The 12,529-nt window shown below is 46.1% G+C and overlaps 1 long non-coding RNA gene across 1 annotated transcript; it reads left to right on the top strand.

Annotated features, from left to right (window-relative positions):
• Window positions 1-1,070: 1,070 nt before the first annotated feature.
• LOC121136053 lies at window positions 1,071-5,568 on the top strand. Its single transcript, XR_005873164.1, has 2 exons — window positions 1,071-1,882; window positions 4,826-5,568. It is a non-coding gene; the product is annotated as an uncharacterized LOC121136053 (long non-coding RNA).
• Window positions 5,569-12,529: the final 6,961 nt, after the last annotated feature.

Genomic DNA, 12,529 nt, shown 5'->3' with positions numbered 1-12,529 from the left:
GTATCCCAAAAGTGACAGAGCCCGTCATGCTGAGGACTCTGGTGGCCTAGCCCTCTCTCCCTCCTACTCATTTTCTCAGGCGTGGCTGGAGACCTGGTGCCTGGCCCACAGCACGGCCCTTGTCCCCTGCGTGTCCTGTGCCAAGTGGCCCGGAAGCCTCTTAAGTGGGAGGAGAGGAAAGGGAGAGAGCTCCGAGCCAGGCTTGCAGGCTGGACGCCAAACCACTTCCGCAGGCCTGGCGGGGCTGAGGGGCTGTGGGTAGGAATAGGCAGGGGTAAGGGGGGTGAAATGGAGAGCCTGGCTCCACAGCTCCATTCTCTGATCTGTGGCTCTGGTTAGTTAGAGCCTTTTTGGGTTCAGTTTCACCATCTATAAAGGTGATCAAGTAGTTCCTACCTCACAAGGTTGCATGAGCTCAGAGATGCTGGGCTGCCCCTGGGTCTTAGAGCACACTTGGCACTTGGTGTGTGTGAAAGCCACCGTTTAAATGGGATGGCCTTCCCTCTGGGTGGTCCTGCCTCACCCTGGTATAGGTAGTGTCGATGCAAAAATCACAGTTCCTGTCTTAATGGGAATAGTCAGTTCTGGAGCCATTTTGAGGATCTGTAGCCCAGGACACAGATTAAGTTACCCCAAATTCCATGTTCCAATGTGGCAATACTTTCATAAGTTTTTGTTGTTGTTGTTGTTGTTGTTTGTCTTTTTTTTTTGTTTTTGTTTTTGTTTTTGTTTTTCAAGACATGGTTTCTCTGTGTCGTTTTGGAGGCTGTCCTGGAACTCGCTCTGTAGACCAGGCTGGCCTCTAACTCACAGAGATCTGCCTGCCTCTGCCTCCCGAGTGTTGGGACTAAAGGCATGTGCCACCAACACCCGGCCTAGTTTCATAAGTTTTATAATTTCACAGTATGAAGAAAGTCATAAATCAACATTGGTTTCATGTATCGGAGAGGCAGTCACGGCAAGATGGACGCGCTCCTTTAGGCCTGCGATGTTATGATGGCCTTCTTGGCTTTTGAGTAGATAGTGTTCTGCTAAGTTAATAGCTTTCCAAGGTTTTTTTTTTTTTTTTTTTTTTTTTTTATGAGACAGGGTTTCTCTGCATTGCTTTGGAGGCTGTTGGTCCAGCCCGGCCTCGAACTCACAGAGATCCGCCTGCCTCTGCCTCCCGAGTGTAAGGTTTTTATCTATTAGTTAGAGAATGTTCTGACAAAGACAGGCAAGGAATGGCTGTTTGAAGCTAAAGCTAGCCCAAGATACAGCGATTCCTGGCCTCTGGGCCATCTCCTTATGCTGAGGCTTCTTCCGGGTTCTCATCCACAGCGGGTATCTGGCTTTCCACCCCATTTGAAGTCATCCAACCCATGCCCTCTCCCTGGGTGTTCAGAACCAAGAGACACCCCCGGCTCCCCTCCCGATGGGATTTAGGTTGTATTCCTTCCCGAGAGTCAGTCTTCTTGTTTCTAGCCACCAGGAAATGCTGGCCCAACCCTTGGGTCCAGCACACAGAAGTGTTTTTGTCCTGACCCTGCCTCTGGGTGAGGTGTTTACTGCTGGGCTGGCCCAAATGAGTGTGTTTCTTGGGAAACTGTCAGCTAATTCCTCCAGGCACAGGAAGAGATCCTCTGACGGGTCTGGCTGGCACAGGGTCTACTGACGGCTTACTGTGATGGGATCGAGGAGCTCCCTCCTTGGCTGCTGTGGGCCTGGTACCTGCTGGAAGGTGAGTAGGAACAGGGACCTCGTAAACCCTCGAGGTTTTGTGGGGGTCACTCAGGCCTACGCACTCTGAGCTCATGTGTTCCTGTGTCTCCTCTGGTTCCTTTATCTCAGCAAACTCACTGGGGACCCACGAACTTCCATGTAAGCCCAGAAAGGAAGCAAGGTGGGTCCCACAACCTGCCCCCTCCCGTGTCTTAGAGCTCTTTCTTCAAGGATCTCTGGCTGGGGTGTGAGTTTCTCTGCAGTGTCTATTCTGGGGAGGGAAGGAACCCCATGCTTACTGGGGACAATTGGGTACCTCTGTCCGGTCCCTGCCTATGGAGACCTGGGTACCCAGCACCGGGATCAGAGCTCTGCCTCAGTCTCCAGCCCCTCGCTTAGAGGTTGAAGGTTGGAGTCCCCAGGCCTAGCTTCTAGCCGAGCTGAGCGCGGATCTGAGGTGGTAGGTGAAGAAAAGACTCCAAAAACATCCTAAAAACACAAAGAAGTTTGCTAAAGGAGGATTAAGGTGTAGCTTAGTGGTAGGGTGGTAGCTAGCTAGGTACACAGGGATTCCAATCCAACAGCGGTGGTCGGGGGAACCATCTGGTAAAGTGTCGGAAGTGCAGGTATCTGGCTGTCACACATGTGCCTTCCCTGGGGAGAAAGAACTAAAACTGACTGAGCTTCTCCAGAGACGAGGCAGGACTGGACAAGGCCCCAGTTCACGAGCCTCTGTTGTGACTTGGCCCATTCAGTTTTCCCAGGCTTGGGGCCTGTGTGTCCAGCAGCCCAGTGGGTATTAAATAGACAGGACTGGATGACTGTCACCTGTTGGTCACCTCCACATTCCCCAAGCTGGGGCTTGTCACCCCCACGTTCCCACCTTCTGGAAAGTGGGCTCCTAGTCGCTCCCCTGTAGCAGGTTCTTTAGCGACTCGGTGAGGAGTTGCTTGGAGAGGGCTTGACGCAGAGACGGCATCCCAACAGGACTTGTGACTTCTCATCCCCCTGCCACCCTCGTTCCTCCTCCTTTCCTCCTTCTGGGACAGGGTTTCCCAGTGTAGCCCTTGCTGTCCTAGAACTAGCTCTGTAGACCAGGCTGGCCTCAAATTCAGATCCCCCTGCCTCTGTCTCCCCAGCGCTAGCATTTAAGGTGTGTGCTAACTCTTTTTTATTTTAAAGATTTTTATTTATTATGTATACAGCATTCTGTCTGCATGTGTGTCTGCAGACCAGAAGGGGGCACCAGATCTCATTACCATATGGTTGCTGGGAATTGAACTCAGGACCTCTGGAAGAGCAGTCAGTGCTCTTAACCGCTGAGCCATCTCTCCAGCCCATGTGCTAACTCTTAATCACACTATTAGTACCCCAAGGGGGGATGTTGTTGTTCGTGGGACCCAGGAAAGGAAGACAGCCCTCCTGGAATGAGTCCAGAAATCTGATGGGCTTGAGTTGGGTTCCCTGGCTGTGCTTTGGTCTGGGTCTGGGCTTAAGCATCCTTACATTTTCAGAGTCCCTAGCAGGGCTTAGAAGTTTATAAAGTTAAACTCCCCCTCATACCAACCTTTAGGGCAGAGGTTCTCAACCTGTGGGTCAAGAGAGCCCTTTGGGAGTTGAACGGTCCCTTCATAGGGGACCACAGATATTTACATTATGATTCAGAACAGTAGCAAAATTACAGTTATGAGGTAGAGAAAATAATTTTATGGTTGGGGTCAGCACAACATGAGAACCTGTACTAAAGGGTCCCAGGGTTAGAAAGGCTGAGGACCACTGAGCGGGAGGAGGGGGGAAGTTACTGCTGGGGGTGGTTCCTTGTGGATTCGGTCCCACACCTTTGTGTACACTTACAAACATGGTGATTGTATTAAAGAGTGCGGTAACAGAGAGAAAAGGAAGGGAGTTTGGGGAGACAGCTCACGTGGAAAGTACTGTGTAGAGCAAGCCGGAGGACTTAGTTCTCACAATCCACTCAAAAATCCCAGCTGTTGAGGTCGTTGTTAGCAAAAAGGAAGGAGGCAGAGAGAGCTGGATCCCTGAGGCTCTCTGGTCAGCCTGGGTAACCAGTCTGGGGTAACCAGTGAGCCCCACATCCTACTAAGAGTCCTTGTGCCTGTCTTTCTTATGCACCAACAGGAAGACCTGTGCAGAGCAGAGGAGGTCCCCTGCCTGGGTCTGGCCTGTATCAGTCCTAGACTGTAAGAGTCATCTATTTTGGACTGATGTCTTTAGGGCTGTGTTTGGAACCAGCCGAACAGCCCCGGGCCAGACCCTGAGTCGGGGAGTGTGGATCAGGGAAGTCTTAGCTACCCAGCGGTGTTAAGGACAAGACAGGGACATCTTGTCATTTCAGCAGGGCTCTCAGTCCATACTGGAGATGCTGGTTTATTCAAGCACCCTCTTAAATGGCTTTCTAAAAGTAGGGGTACTGGCAGAAGACATCTATTATTATGTGTATAGAGCTGGCTAGGAAACTCTTTAGCCCTAGACATGGTCCTAGAATGCACATACACAAGCCCTCAGACATTTTGCAATGACACATTTCACCAGTCCTCAGACACATCCCACTAGTCCCCAGACATGTCCCACTAGCCCTCAGGATGGGTTTAAGGCCTAGATCTATTGTTACACAAACTGGAACCCATTTTCCACTGTGGCCATGCCATCCGGAGGTAACCAGCTGACATCTAAAAGATAATAGGAAGCCGGGTGTTGGTGGTGCACACCTTTAATCCCAGCACTAGGGAGGCAGAGGCAGGCGGATCTCTGTGAGTTCGAGGCCATCCTGGTCTACAAAGTGAGTTCCAGGAGAGAGCCTCCAAAACAATACAGAGAAACCCTGTCTCGAAAAAAAAACCAAAAATAAAAAAAATAAAAAATAAAAAATAAAAATAAATAAAAGATAATAGGAGATTTGAGCTCCTGGAATTGAGCTGAGGCCTATACCCAAAATACCATATTCGGGCCCCCAACAATTCCTCCCTCTTAAATTAATAAAATAATACCTGTGTTTCTGTAACAGAATAGATGACTGTGCCTGTTTTAGGCAGCTTTTTTTTTTAACCTACCAGAGGTTACCCGTCATCGAATCACGCATTCCGTCATGTGTGTTTTGTCTTAGGCTCCCTGGAGGCAAGAAAGACATTTCCCATCTCTGGCTAAACCAACATCTGTAACTTGGAACATTAGGGGTGATGGGGCATGGTTTGATGCCACAAGCCCCTAAGCCAGTTATTCAACGGGAACTCACTGGGAAGCTTGACGAGTCAAGCAACCTCTATGTTGTCACGGCTGCAAAAGATCTGCAAAAAGGAGGGGAGAGCCGAGTTAAGATGGCCTTTTCAAACTGGTGTGGGAATGTCTTGAGTTGTCTCTTGTTACGTTAAAGTCTGAAACTGTCTTCCTAAACATCTTTTACCCAAAGACTCATAAGCTACATATCACACTGCTGTTAGAATGAGCTCTGACCTCTAGTCCCCATAAACACTTGTATAGCATAGTCAGTAAAGGTTACAAAAATTGACAATTCCAGTATGAGTAGTAACCGTGAACATACACTCCGGTGAATTACGATTCAATCAAAGGCCAAAAAAAAAATGTTCCCACGATGGGTGAAGTGTGAACAACTCTAATTGTAAACTTTTTTCCCCGTGTTTTATAGTCTAATGTTCTGTGAACCTTTTTCTTTCTCCCTATCTAGAGTCCTGTTTTGTAAACTTTTTCCTTTTCTTTGTCTAAAGTCCAATGTCCTGTTGGTTGTAAAATTCCGAAATCCGGTTTGAAATATCACAGTCCTTGAGTGTTAACTGTAAAACTTTTTGTCCTTGTCCTGTTTAAATACTGAGAAGGTGCTTTTGCCACTCACCACGGTCTATACTAGTGTCCAATTGTTTTAAATGGGTCCTTTTTCCGCAATGGGAAAAACTCCTAAGTGAGTTCTGTGTCTCAAGTTTTGGCAAAGGGTGAGCTGTTAGTTGTCGGCTCCAGGATGAAGATTCACGGTTCTGGGAAGTTGATGTAGTTGGCCTGTTGAGAAACTGGAACTCTGGAACCCATTGCCTTTCTTTCACGGACTGTAGATTCAATGGCATCAAGGGTCAGGAACACTGGTTCAGCGTGTTTCACTCAAACTGGCTTGTGCAGGCTACCACAGTTTTTGGTCTGGCTTGTGCAGGCTCCCACAGTTTTTGGTTTGGTTTTTCTCTGCTTTATGCATCTTACCGAATGTTCCGGCAGCCATCAAGCTTTATACTTCTCCTGTAAGAAAACACAAACATGCCCTCTACCCCAAATTGGGTCTTCTCCACTGTCTAGCGTATGGATGTCTCCATCTGACCTGAACAAAAGTTGCTCGAGTTCCATCATGCCAGAATTTGTCTGCAGCAGATTGCTCAGTGGCATCCTCGTTTAAGAAATGTTAAATGAAGAGTGCATGCTTTAATGCATCATGTGGGGACTAGGACATTTGGCTGGGGAGACGGCATACCTTTTTTATGGTTTTGTATTGTTAATATAACATCGTTGATGTTGGATTATATTTTTTGATAGTAGAAGAACTTCTTTACCCTTTTTAGTTAAATGTTTAGGTGAATTGGGATTATTATTTCTTTTTAGAATTTTATTTAAGGATCTTAAATTACCAGTAGATGCCCCTAAAAAAGGACATAAACATTGAATTTTTTTTTTTTTTTTTTTGGTTTTTACGAGACAGAGTTTCTCTGTATTGTTTTGGAGGCTATCGGTCCAGCCCGGCCCCGAACTCACAGAGATCCGCCTGCCTCTGCCTCCCGAGTGCTGGGATTAAAGGCGTGTGCCACCACTGCCTGGCAACATTGAATATTTTTAAATAACCTTTGAAAAATTATTTGAAGATTGCAAACTATTTTTTTAATTCTTTAATTTGAGGTTTAATTTTTTAGGCTATAACATATGTTCCAAATAATTTTTGAAAATTACTTAAAGTTTGTGAGTACTCAGGGGCTGGAGAGATAGCTCAGAGGTTAAGAGCACTGACTGCTCTTCCAAAGGTCCTGAGTTCAATTCCCAGAAACCACATGGTGGCTCACAACCATCTATAATTAGACCTGGTGCCCTCTTCGGGCCTGCAGACATACATGCAGGCAGAATATTATATGTATAATAAATAAATAAATCTTTAAAAAAGTTTGTGAGTAGTCTTTTTTAATTTAACTTATAAATCTTTTATTAGCTGACAAGGCCTCATTTGTATCTTAGCTGATATGGCCAGGCCTGATTTGTATCTACATTGACATCTTTGTGGGTGGGGTCTAACAGGTTGGCAATTTTTTAGGCTTTTTTTTTTAATCTTTTTTTTGGGGGTTTTGAGACAGGGTTTCTCTGTGGCTTTGGAGGCTGTCCTGGAACTCACTTGGTAATCCAGGCTGGTCTCGAACTCACAAAAATCTGCCTGCCTCTGCCTCCCAAGTGCTGGGATTAAAGGCGTGAGCCACCAACGCCCAGCTTTAAACTTTTTTTTAAATCATGTATTAACTTTTATTTTTTAGATTTGTTTTTAGCCATAAAAATTTAGGAGGATCTCTGTATCCTCTACTCTGTTAAACTTTATAGAATTATCTATACAGATTCCCTTTGTTCTTAGGTCAATGTTGTAGGGTTTTGTTATTTTTTTTTTAATCAACTGTCTCTGAGGGCTCAAATTGCCAACCCTTTCTGTTAAGACAATGACTGGCTGCATGCAACTTTTGGCTATATCCAAAGCAATGTAGGTAGCTTTTTAACTATAGCTGAAGCAATTTAAATATCCTTTTAATCATACCTAAGGCAATTTGAGCACCTTTTGCTAACATTTATGTATTTAAAATCACATTTCATATAAAGCATTGTGGCCACACCATACCCATAGACCATACATATATACATACATACATACATACATACATCTCTCACCTCTTTCTGTCTAGGTTATGATTAGTTTGTTGAAATGAAACATCCTTCACTGAGTCTCTTGTAACACAGTAGCTGTAGCCAATCCTGGAATCATGTGCATCCAAAATCTGAGCACATTTAAATTTATCTATGTTGTCTTTTTTTCTCTATGAGGTTTTAAAACAGTTTTTGACTGGCTGTGTTAATAGTACTTTTCATATACTTGGCTGGGTGTCAGCCATGGCAGCAGCTCTCAAGGCTGTGAGCTTCCTGTGTTGGCCTTGGCCTTCCCTGCCTTTGCCGTCTGGGCCTGGGCTGGCCTGTTGTCGGTCACCTGTGGCTGCTTTCCTCTCCCGAATCCTGGGCACCAACCTGGGTCCCTATCTTCTCTTTTGTTAGGACATTGTCTGGCCATGTGCCCTTTCTGACCACAGCCAACCTCTAGAAGGCTCTGTGCCTCTCTTCCTCCCTATGCCTTGCTTTATCTGTAGGAATAACATTTCCTGCTGCCCTGGATATCTGAACAAATCTTAATGAACTCATCTGTGTCACTTTCCTTTCTACAAAGTCTTAGCTTGTAGAAAGGAAATGCTGCACTGGCATTCTCATAAGCGAGTTGTTTTACGATCAAAAGCTCAACACCTGTAAGTCCCATTATTCAGGATGATGCCTGCAATAGCCTAGAGACAAAATTCTGAAATAGCTCCTCAGGTCCTTACCTGCTCTTTATAAAGCCTTTAGCCTGTGTCCTAGTGGCTGAAAGCTTGTTCCAAGTTCTCTTGGCAGCTGTGCCAATCTGTGTATATATTGCTATCTCAAAACCTAACTGTTGTAACGTCCTTTCTCGGGGAGCATCTCATAAGAGACGGGCAGGTTTTGGGCTCTATTCTTCTCAGCTGTGATCTGATATTGCTCTGTAAATTATGTTTTCCACAACAAATAGTTTGTTTTTTGTTTTGTTTTGTTTGTTTGTTTTTGGTAGGCAGGCCTTGGCTCTTAGCTTCCAATCTCCTTGGGGTAAGTCTTTTACAGCAATATTCTTTATCAGCGTCTGGGTAAAAGCTGCTGTTGGTCTATACTGAATACAAGCCATCTTTAGTCCCGTTAGCTGTTTAAATGGTATCGGCGTACACACTCTGCCTATGATTCCCTGAGCATCCCTATGCTCTGTCATAGGAAATATCTGAAATCCCTGTACGCTGCTTCGTTTCTTTTCTTTTTTTTCGAGACAGGGTTTCTCTGTGGCTTTGGAGGCCGTCCTGGAACTCACTCTGTAGACCAGGCTGGCCTCGAACTCACAGAGATCCGCCTGCCTCTGCCTCTCGAGTGCTGGGATTAAAGGCGTGCGCCACCAACACCCGGCTGTTCACAGCTTCTCTAACACTAGCTTGCACTGGAGAAACGTGAACTGCTGTGACTGTTCGCCATGACTTGAAGGGTGTCTGTGCCTTAGGCTGATCTATGCTTGATATTGTCGTAGACAAAGGAACATTTTTTTGATCTGAGGAGGCCTGTAAAGTTCTTATCTCCTTTTAGTTATTTCAAAAATTTGTCTTTAGGCTAATACAAACATCATCCAGAACTTTTTGCAATGACACATCTCACCAGTCCTCAGACACATCCCACTAGTCCCCAGACATGTCCCACTAGCCCTCAGGATGGGTTTGAGGCCTAGATCTATTGTTACACAAACTAGAACCCATTTTCCACTGTGGCCAGGCCATCCAAAGGTAACCAGCTGACATCTAAAAGATAATAGATTTAAGCTCCTAAAATTAAACTGAGGCCTATACTCAAAAATATCATATTCCAGCCCCAACAGCTCCCCCTACCCCCCACTCCCGGCTCCACACTGACACCAACACGTGCAACACATGCACTCTCCAGCACACACTCACACAAAACACAAAAGCTGCATGTGCAATTCAGTTTAAAAAGTCAAAGGCCCGGCCGGGGCTGGAGAGAGAGCATTAAGGACACTGGCTCCTCTTGCAGAGGGCCCCAGTTCCTTTCCCAACCACAATTCAGGGTCCAGGGTTTCCAGCACTTCTGACTGCTGAGGGAACCAGCCCTGCACACAGTGCACAAATACACATGCAGGCAAAACACCCACATACAAAAGTAAATAAAATCTTAAAGAAAACTAAAAATGCCTTTAAATTAAAAAAAAAAAAAAGATCAGCCAGGCATTGGTGATGCATGCCTTTAATCCCAGCACTCGGGAGGCAGAGGCAGGTAGATCTCTGTGAGTTTGAGGCCAGCCTGGTCAACAGAGCGAGTTCCAGGACAGCCTGCAAAACAATACAGAGAAAAAAGATCAGGGGTATGACTTAGCAATTAAGAGCACTGGCTGCTCTTTCAGAGGACCTGGGCTCAGTTCCTACCTGGAAGCTCCCAGCTGTCTGTAACTCCAGTTCCACGGGATCCAATGTTCTCTTCTGGCCTCTGTCACAAATGACACACAGACACACATGCAAGCAAAACACCTACATATAGAAAATAAAATTTAAAGGCTAAAAAATTCTTACTGTAAATTTTAACTTACTAAGTGTGTGTGTGCCTGCTTGCCTGTATGTAAATTGCATGTGTGCTGGAGCCCTCGGAGGCCAGGAGAGGGCGTCAGAACCCTTGGGATTTCCTGCCTTGAGTCTCCTTCCCTCCTGCCCCGCACAACTGAGCCAAAAAGCCCGTGCCACCACACTCATCCTGAAATAAACGAGGTCAGACTCACCAAGTTTGAACCAACATTGGTTCCTGAGTTACGCTGAAACTTCTCGCCTCCATCACTCCTCTGAGAGGGGCCACAGTGGTCTCAGAGACCAGGCACTCACAGGCATGTTACCATAATGAACGAAAACACCTTGCTTTGATCTTTCTGCTTTTGCACCTTTTTTTGTTACATTTTACTTATTTATTGGAGGTGGGGCAAGAACTCTGTGGTGCCCGTGTGGAGGCCAGAGGACAACTTGCCAGAGTGGGTTCTCTCCTTCCTACCGTGCGGGTCCTAGGGATCAAACTCAGGTCACCAGGCTTGGTGACAAGCACCTTTACCTGCTGAGTCATCTCACCAGCCTCGAGCTTTTCTTTTAAGATTGCGACATTCTGATTTTGTGATAGACTGAGCTGTCTCCGTTATATTATTAAATTATAATGCATGTGGACACGATAAGCCTCTTGAACTCAATATCCATGGTTACTGTAATGTGCATGCCTCCTCGGGGCTCTTAAAACTTTAATTGGTGATACCAGCAAAGGCCGTCTCCTGCTCTCTGCAATGCTGTGTCGGTTTCTTTTTTGTTTGTTTGTGTTCTAGTCAGTGTTGTGTTGCTGTGAAGAGACACCATGACCACGGAGACTCTTATGAAAGAAGGCGTTTAATTGGGGGCTGGCTTACAATCGCAGAGCAGTAGCTGAGCGCTTCATCCTGATTCGCAGGCAGGGGCAGGGACAGAAAAGGGGGTGAGGAAAACTGATGTTTGCTTTATTTGGTTTTGCATTTTAAAACAGTGTCAGCTGCCCAGGCTGCCCTTGAACTTGACATTCCACTGGGTGTAAAGGGAAGCCTTCCCACCAGACTGATTCCAGAGCTGCATGAGTCCCAAATAAACACACAGGAGGCTATATTAATTATGAAGCTGTTGGCCTCGCTTGTTTCTTACTGGCTAACTCTGACTTGAGTATTTACCCCATAATTGTTAATCTAAGTATTTCTCTTACCGGAGCAAAGATCCGGACCTCTTATTTCTCTCCCGGGCTACATCGTGACTTCCTGTGTTTCTCCTATCCAGAGTCCTCCTGGACTCCTAGTCCCACCTATCTTGGTTCCCAATTGGCCAACAGTGCTTTATTGACATCTACACAGGACTTCCCCCATCAGCTGGAGATAGTCCTCATCTACTGTGTCCTCTCCCCTAGCCTTCCTCATCTTCCCATGTTTGCTCTTTTTGTTCCTATTCCTCCAAGATTCACCAATATGTCTGTAGCTTATTCATTGTCCGTGCTGCATAATATTCCGCAGTGTGAATTTTTCTAATATTAAAAAACCCTTGCCAGGCAGTGGTGTTGCACACCTTTAAGTCCACCACTTGGGAGGCAGAGGTGGGCAGATGAGTTCGAGACCAGCCTGGTCTACAGAGTGAGTTTCAGGACAGCCAGGGCTACACAGAGAAACCCTGTCTTGGAAAACCAAACCAGACGAAACAAAGCTACCTTTCCGTTCTCCTGTTGCTGGATGTCTAGACTATTTCCATTTTCCATTTAAACCACTGGGTACATCTGCAGGGACTTCCAGGGTGTGAAATGGACTTTTTGCTATGTTGTTTTCCAAAGTGGTCACCCAACATGAAGCTCTTAAAACTTGTTTTCTACGCTTAAGTGAGCTGCAAATGTCCCAGACACCCTCTCCTGGCATGCACATTGACCCTGAACTTCATTTCCCCAGCTTCTTAGAGTCTATGGGAGACCATGTCTGTGTTTATTTAACCATTTAACTAGTCTAACAAGGTTGCTTCTGTGAGTGTGTGTGTGTGTGTGTGAGTGTGTGTGTGTAGGCCGAAGATGAACCTAGCTAACCTGCAAGGATCGGATAGGGTAATCTAGCTAGGATGGGTGAAGGGGTGGGTGGGGGGTGTTCCCTGTCTTTACACCTCCAGAGTAATCCCGGAGCACCTGGGGTTACAAAAACATGCATGCCATCACCAGGTGGTGGCGGCGCATGCTTGAGGCAGAGACATGTGGATCTGAGTTTGAGGCCAGCCTGGTCTACAAAGCAAGTTCCATAACAGCCAGGGCTACACAGTTAGAGCCTGTTTCGAAATACCAAAGCACATTCATCGTGTCTTGCTTACGTGACTGCATCCTCAGCCCTCAAGTTGCGCTTTTGTTTTTACTTTAAATTTCATTTTATGTGTATGTGTAT

Source organism: Mesocricetus auratus, unplaced genomic scaffold (genome assembly GCF_017639785.1).
Source record: "Mesocricetus auratus isolate SY011 unplaced genomic scaffold, BCM_Maur_2.0 Super-Scaffold_100047, whole genome shotgun sequence".
Taxonomy (NCBI): domain Eukaryota; kingdom Metazoa; phylum Chordata; class Mammalia; order Rodentia; family Cricetidae; genus Mesocricetus; species Mesocricetus auratus.
Note: the sequence above shows the minus strand (reverse complement) of the source record. Positions and strands in the feature narration are given on the sequence as shown.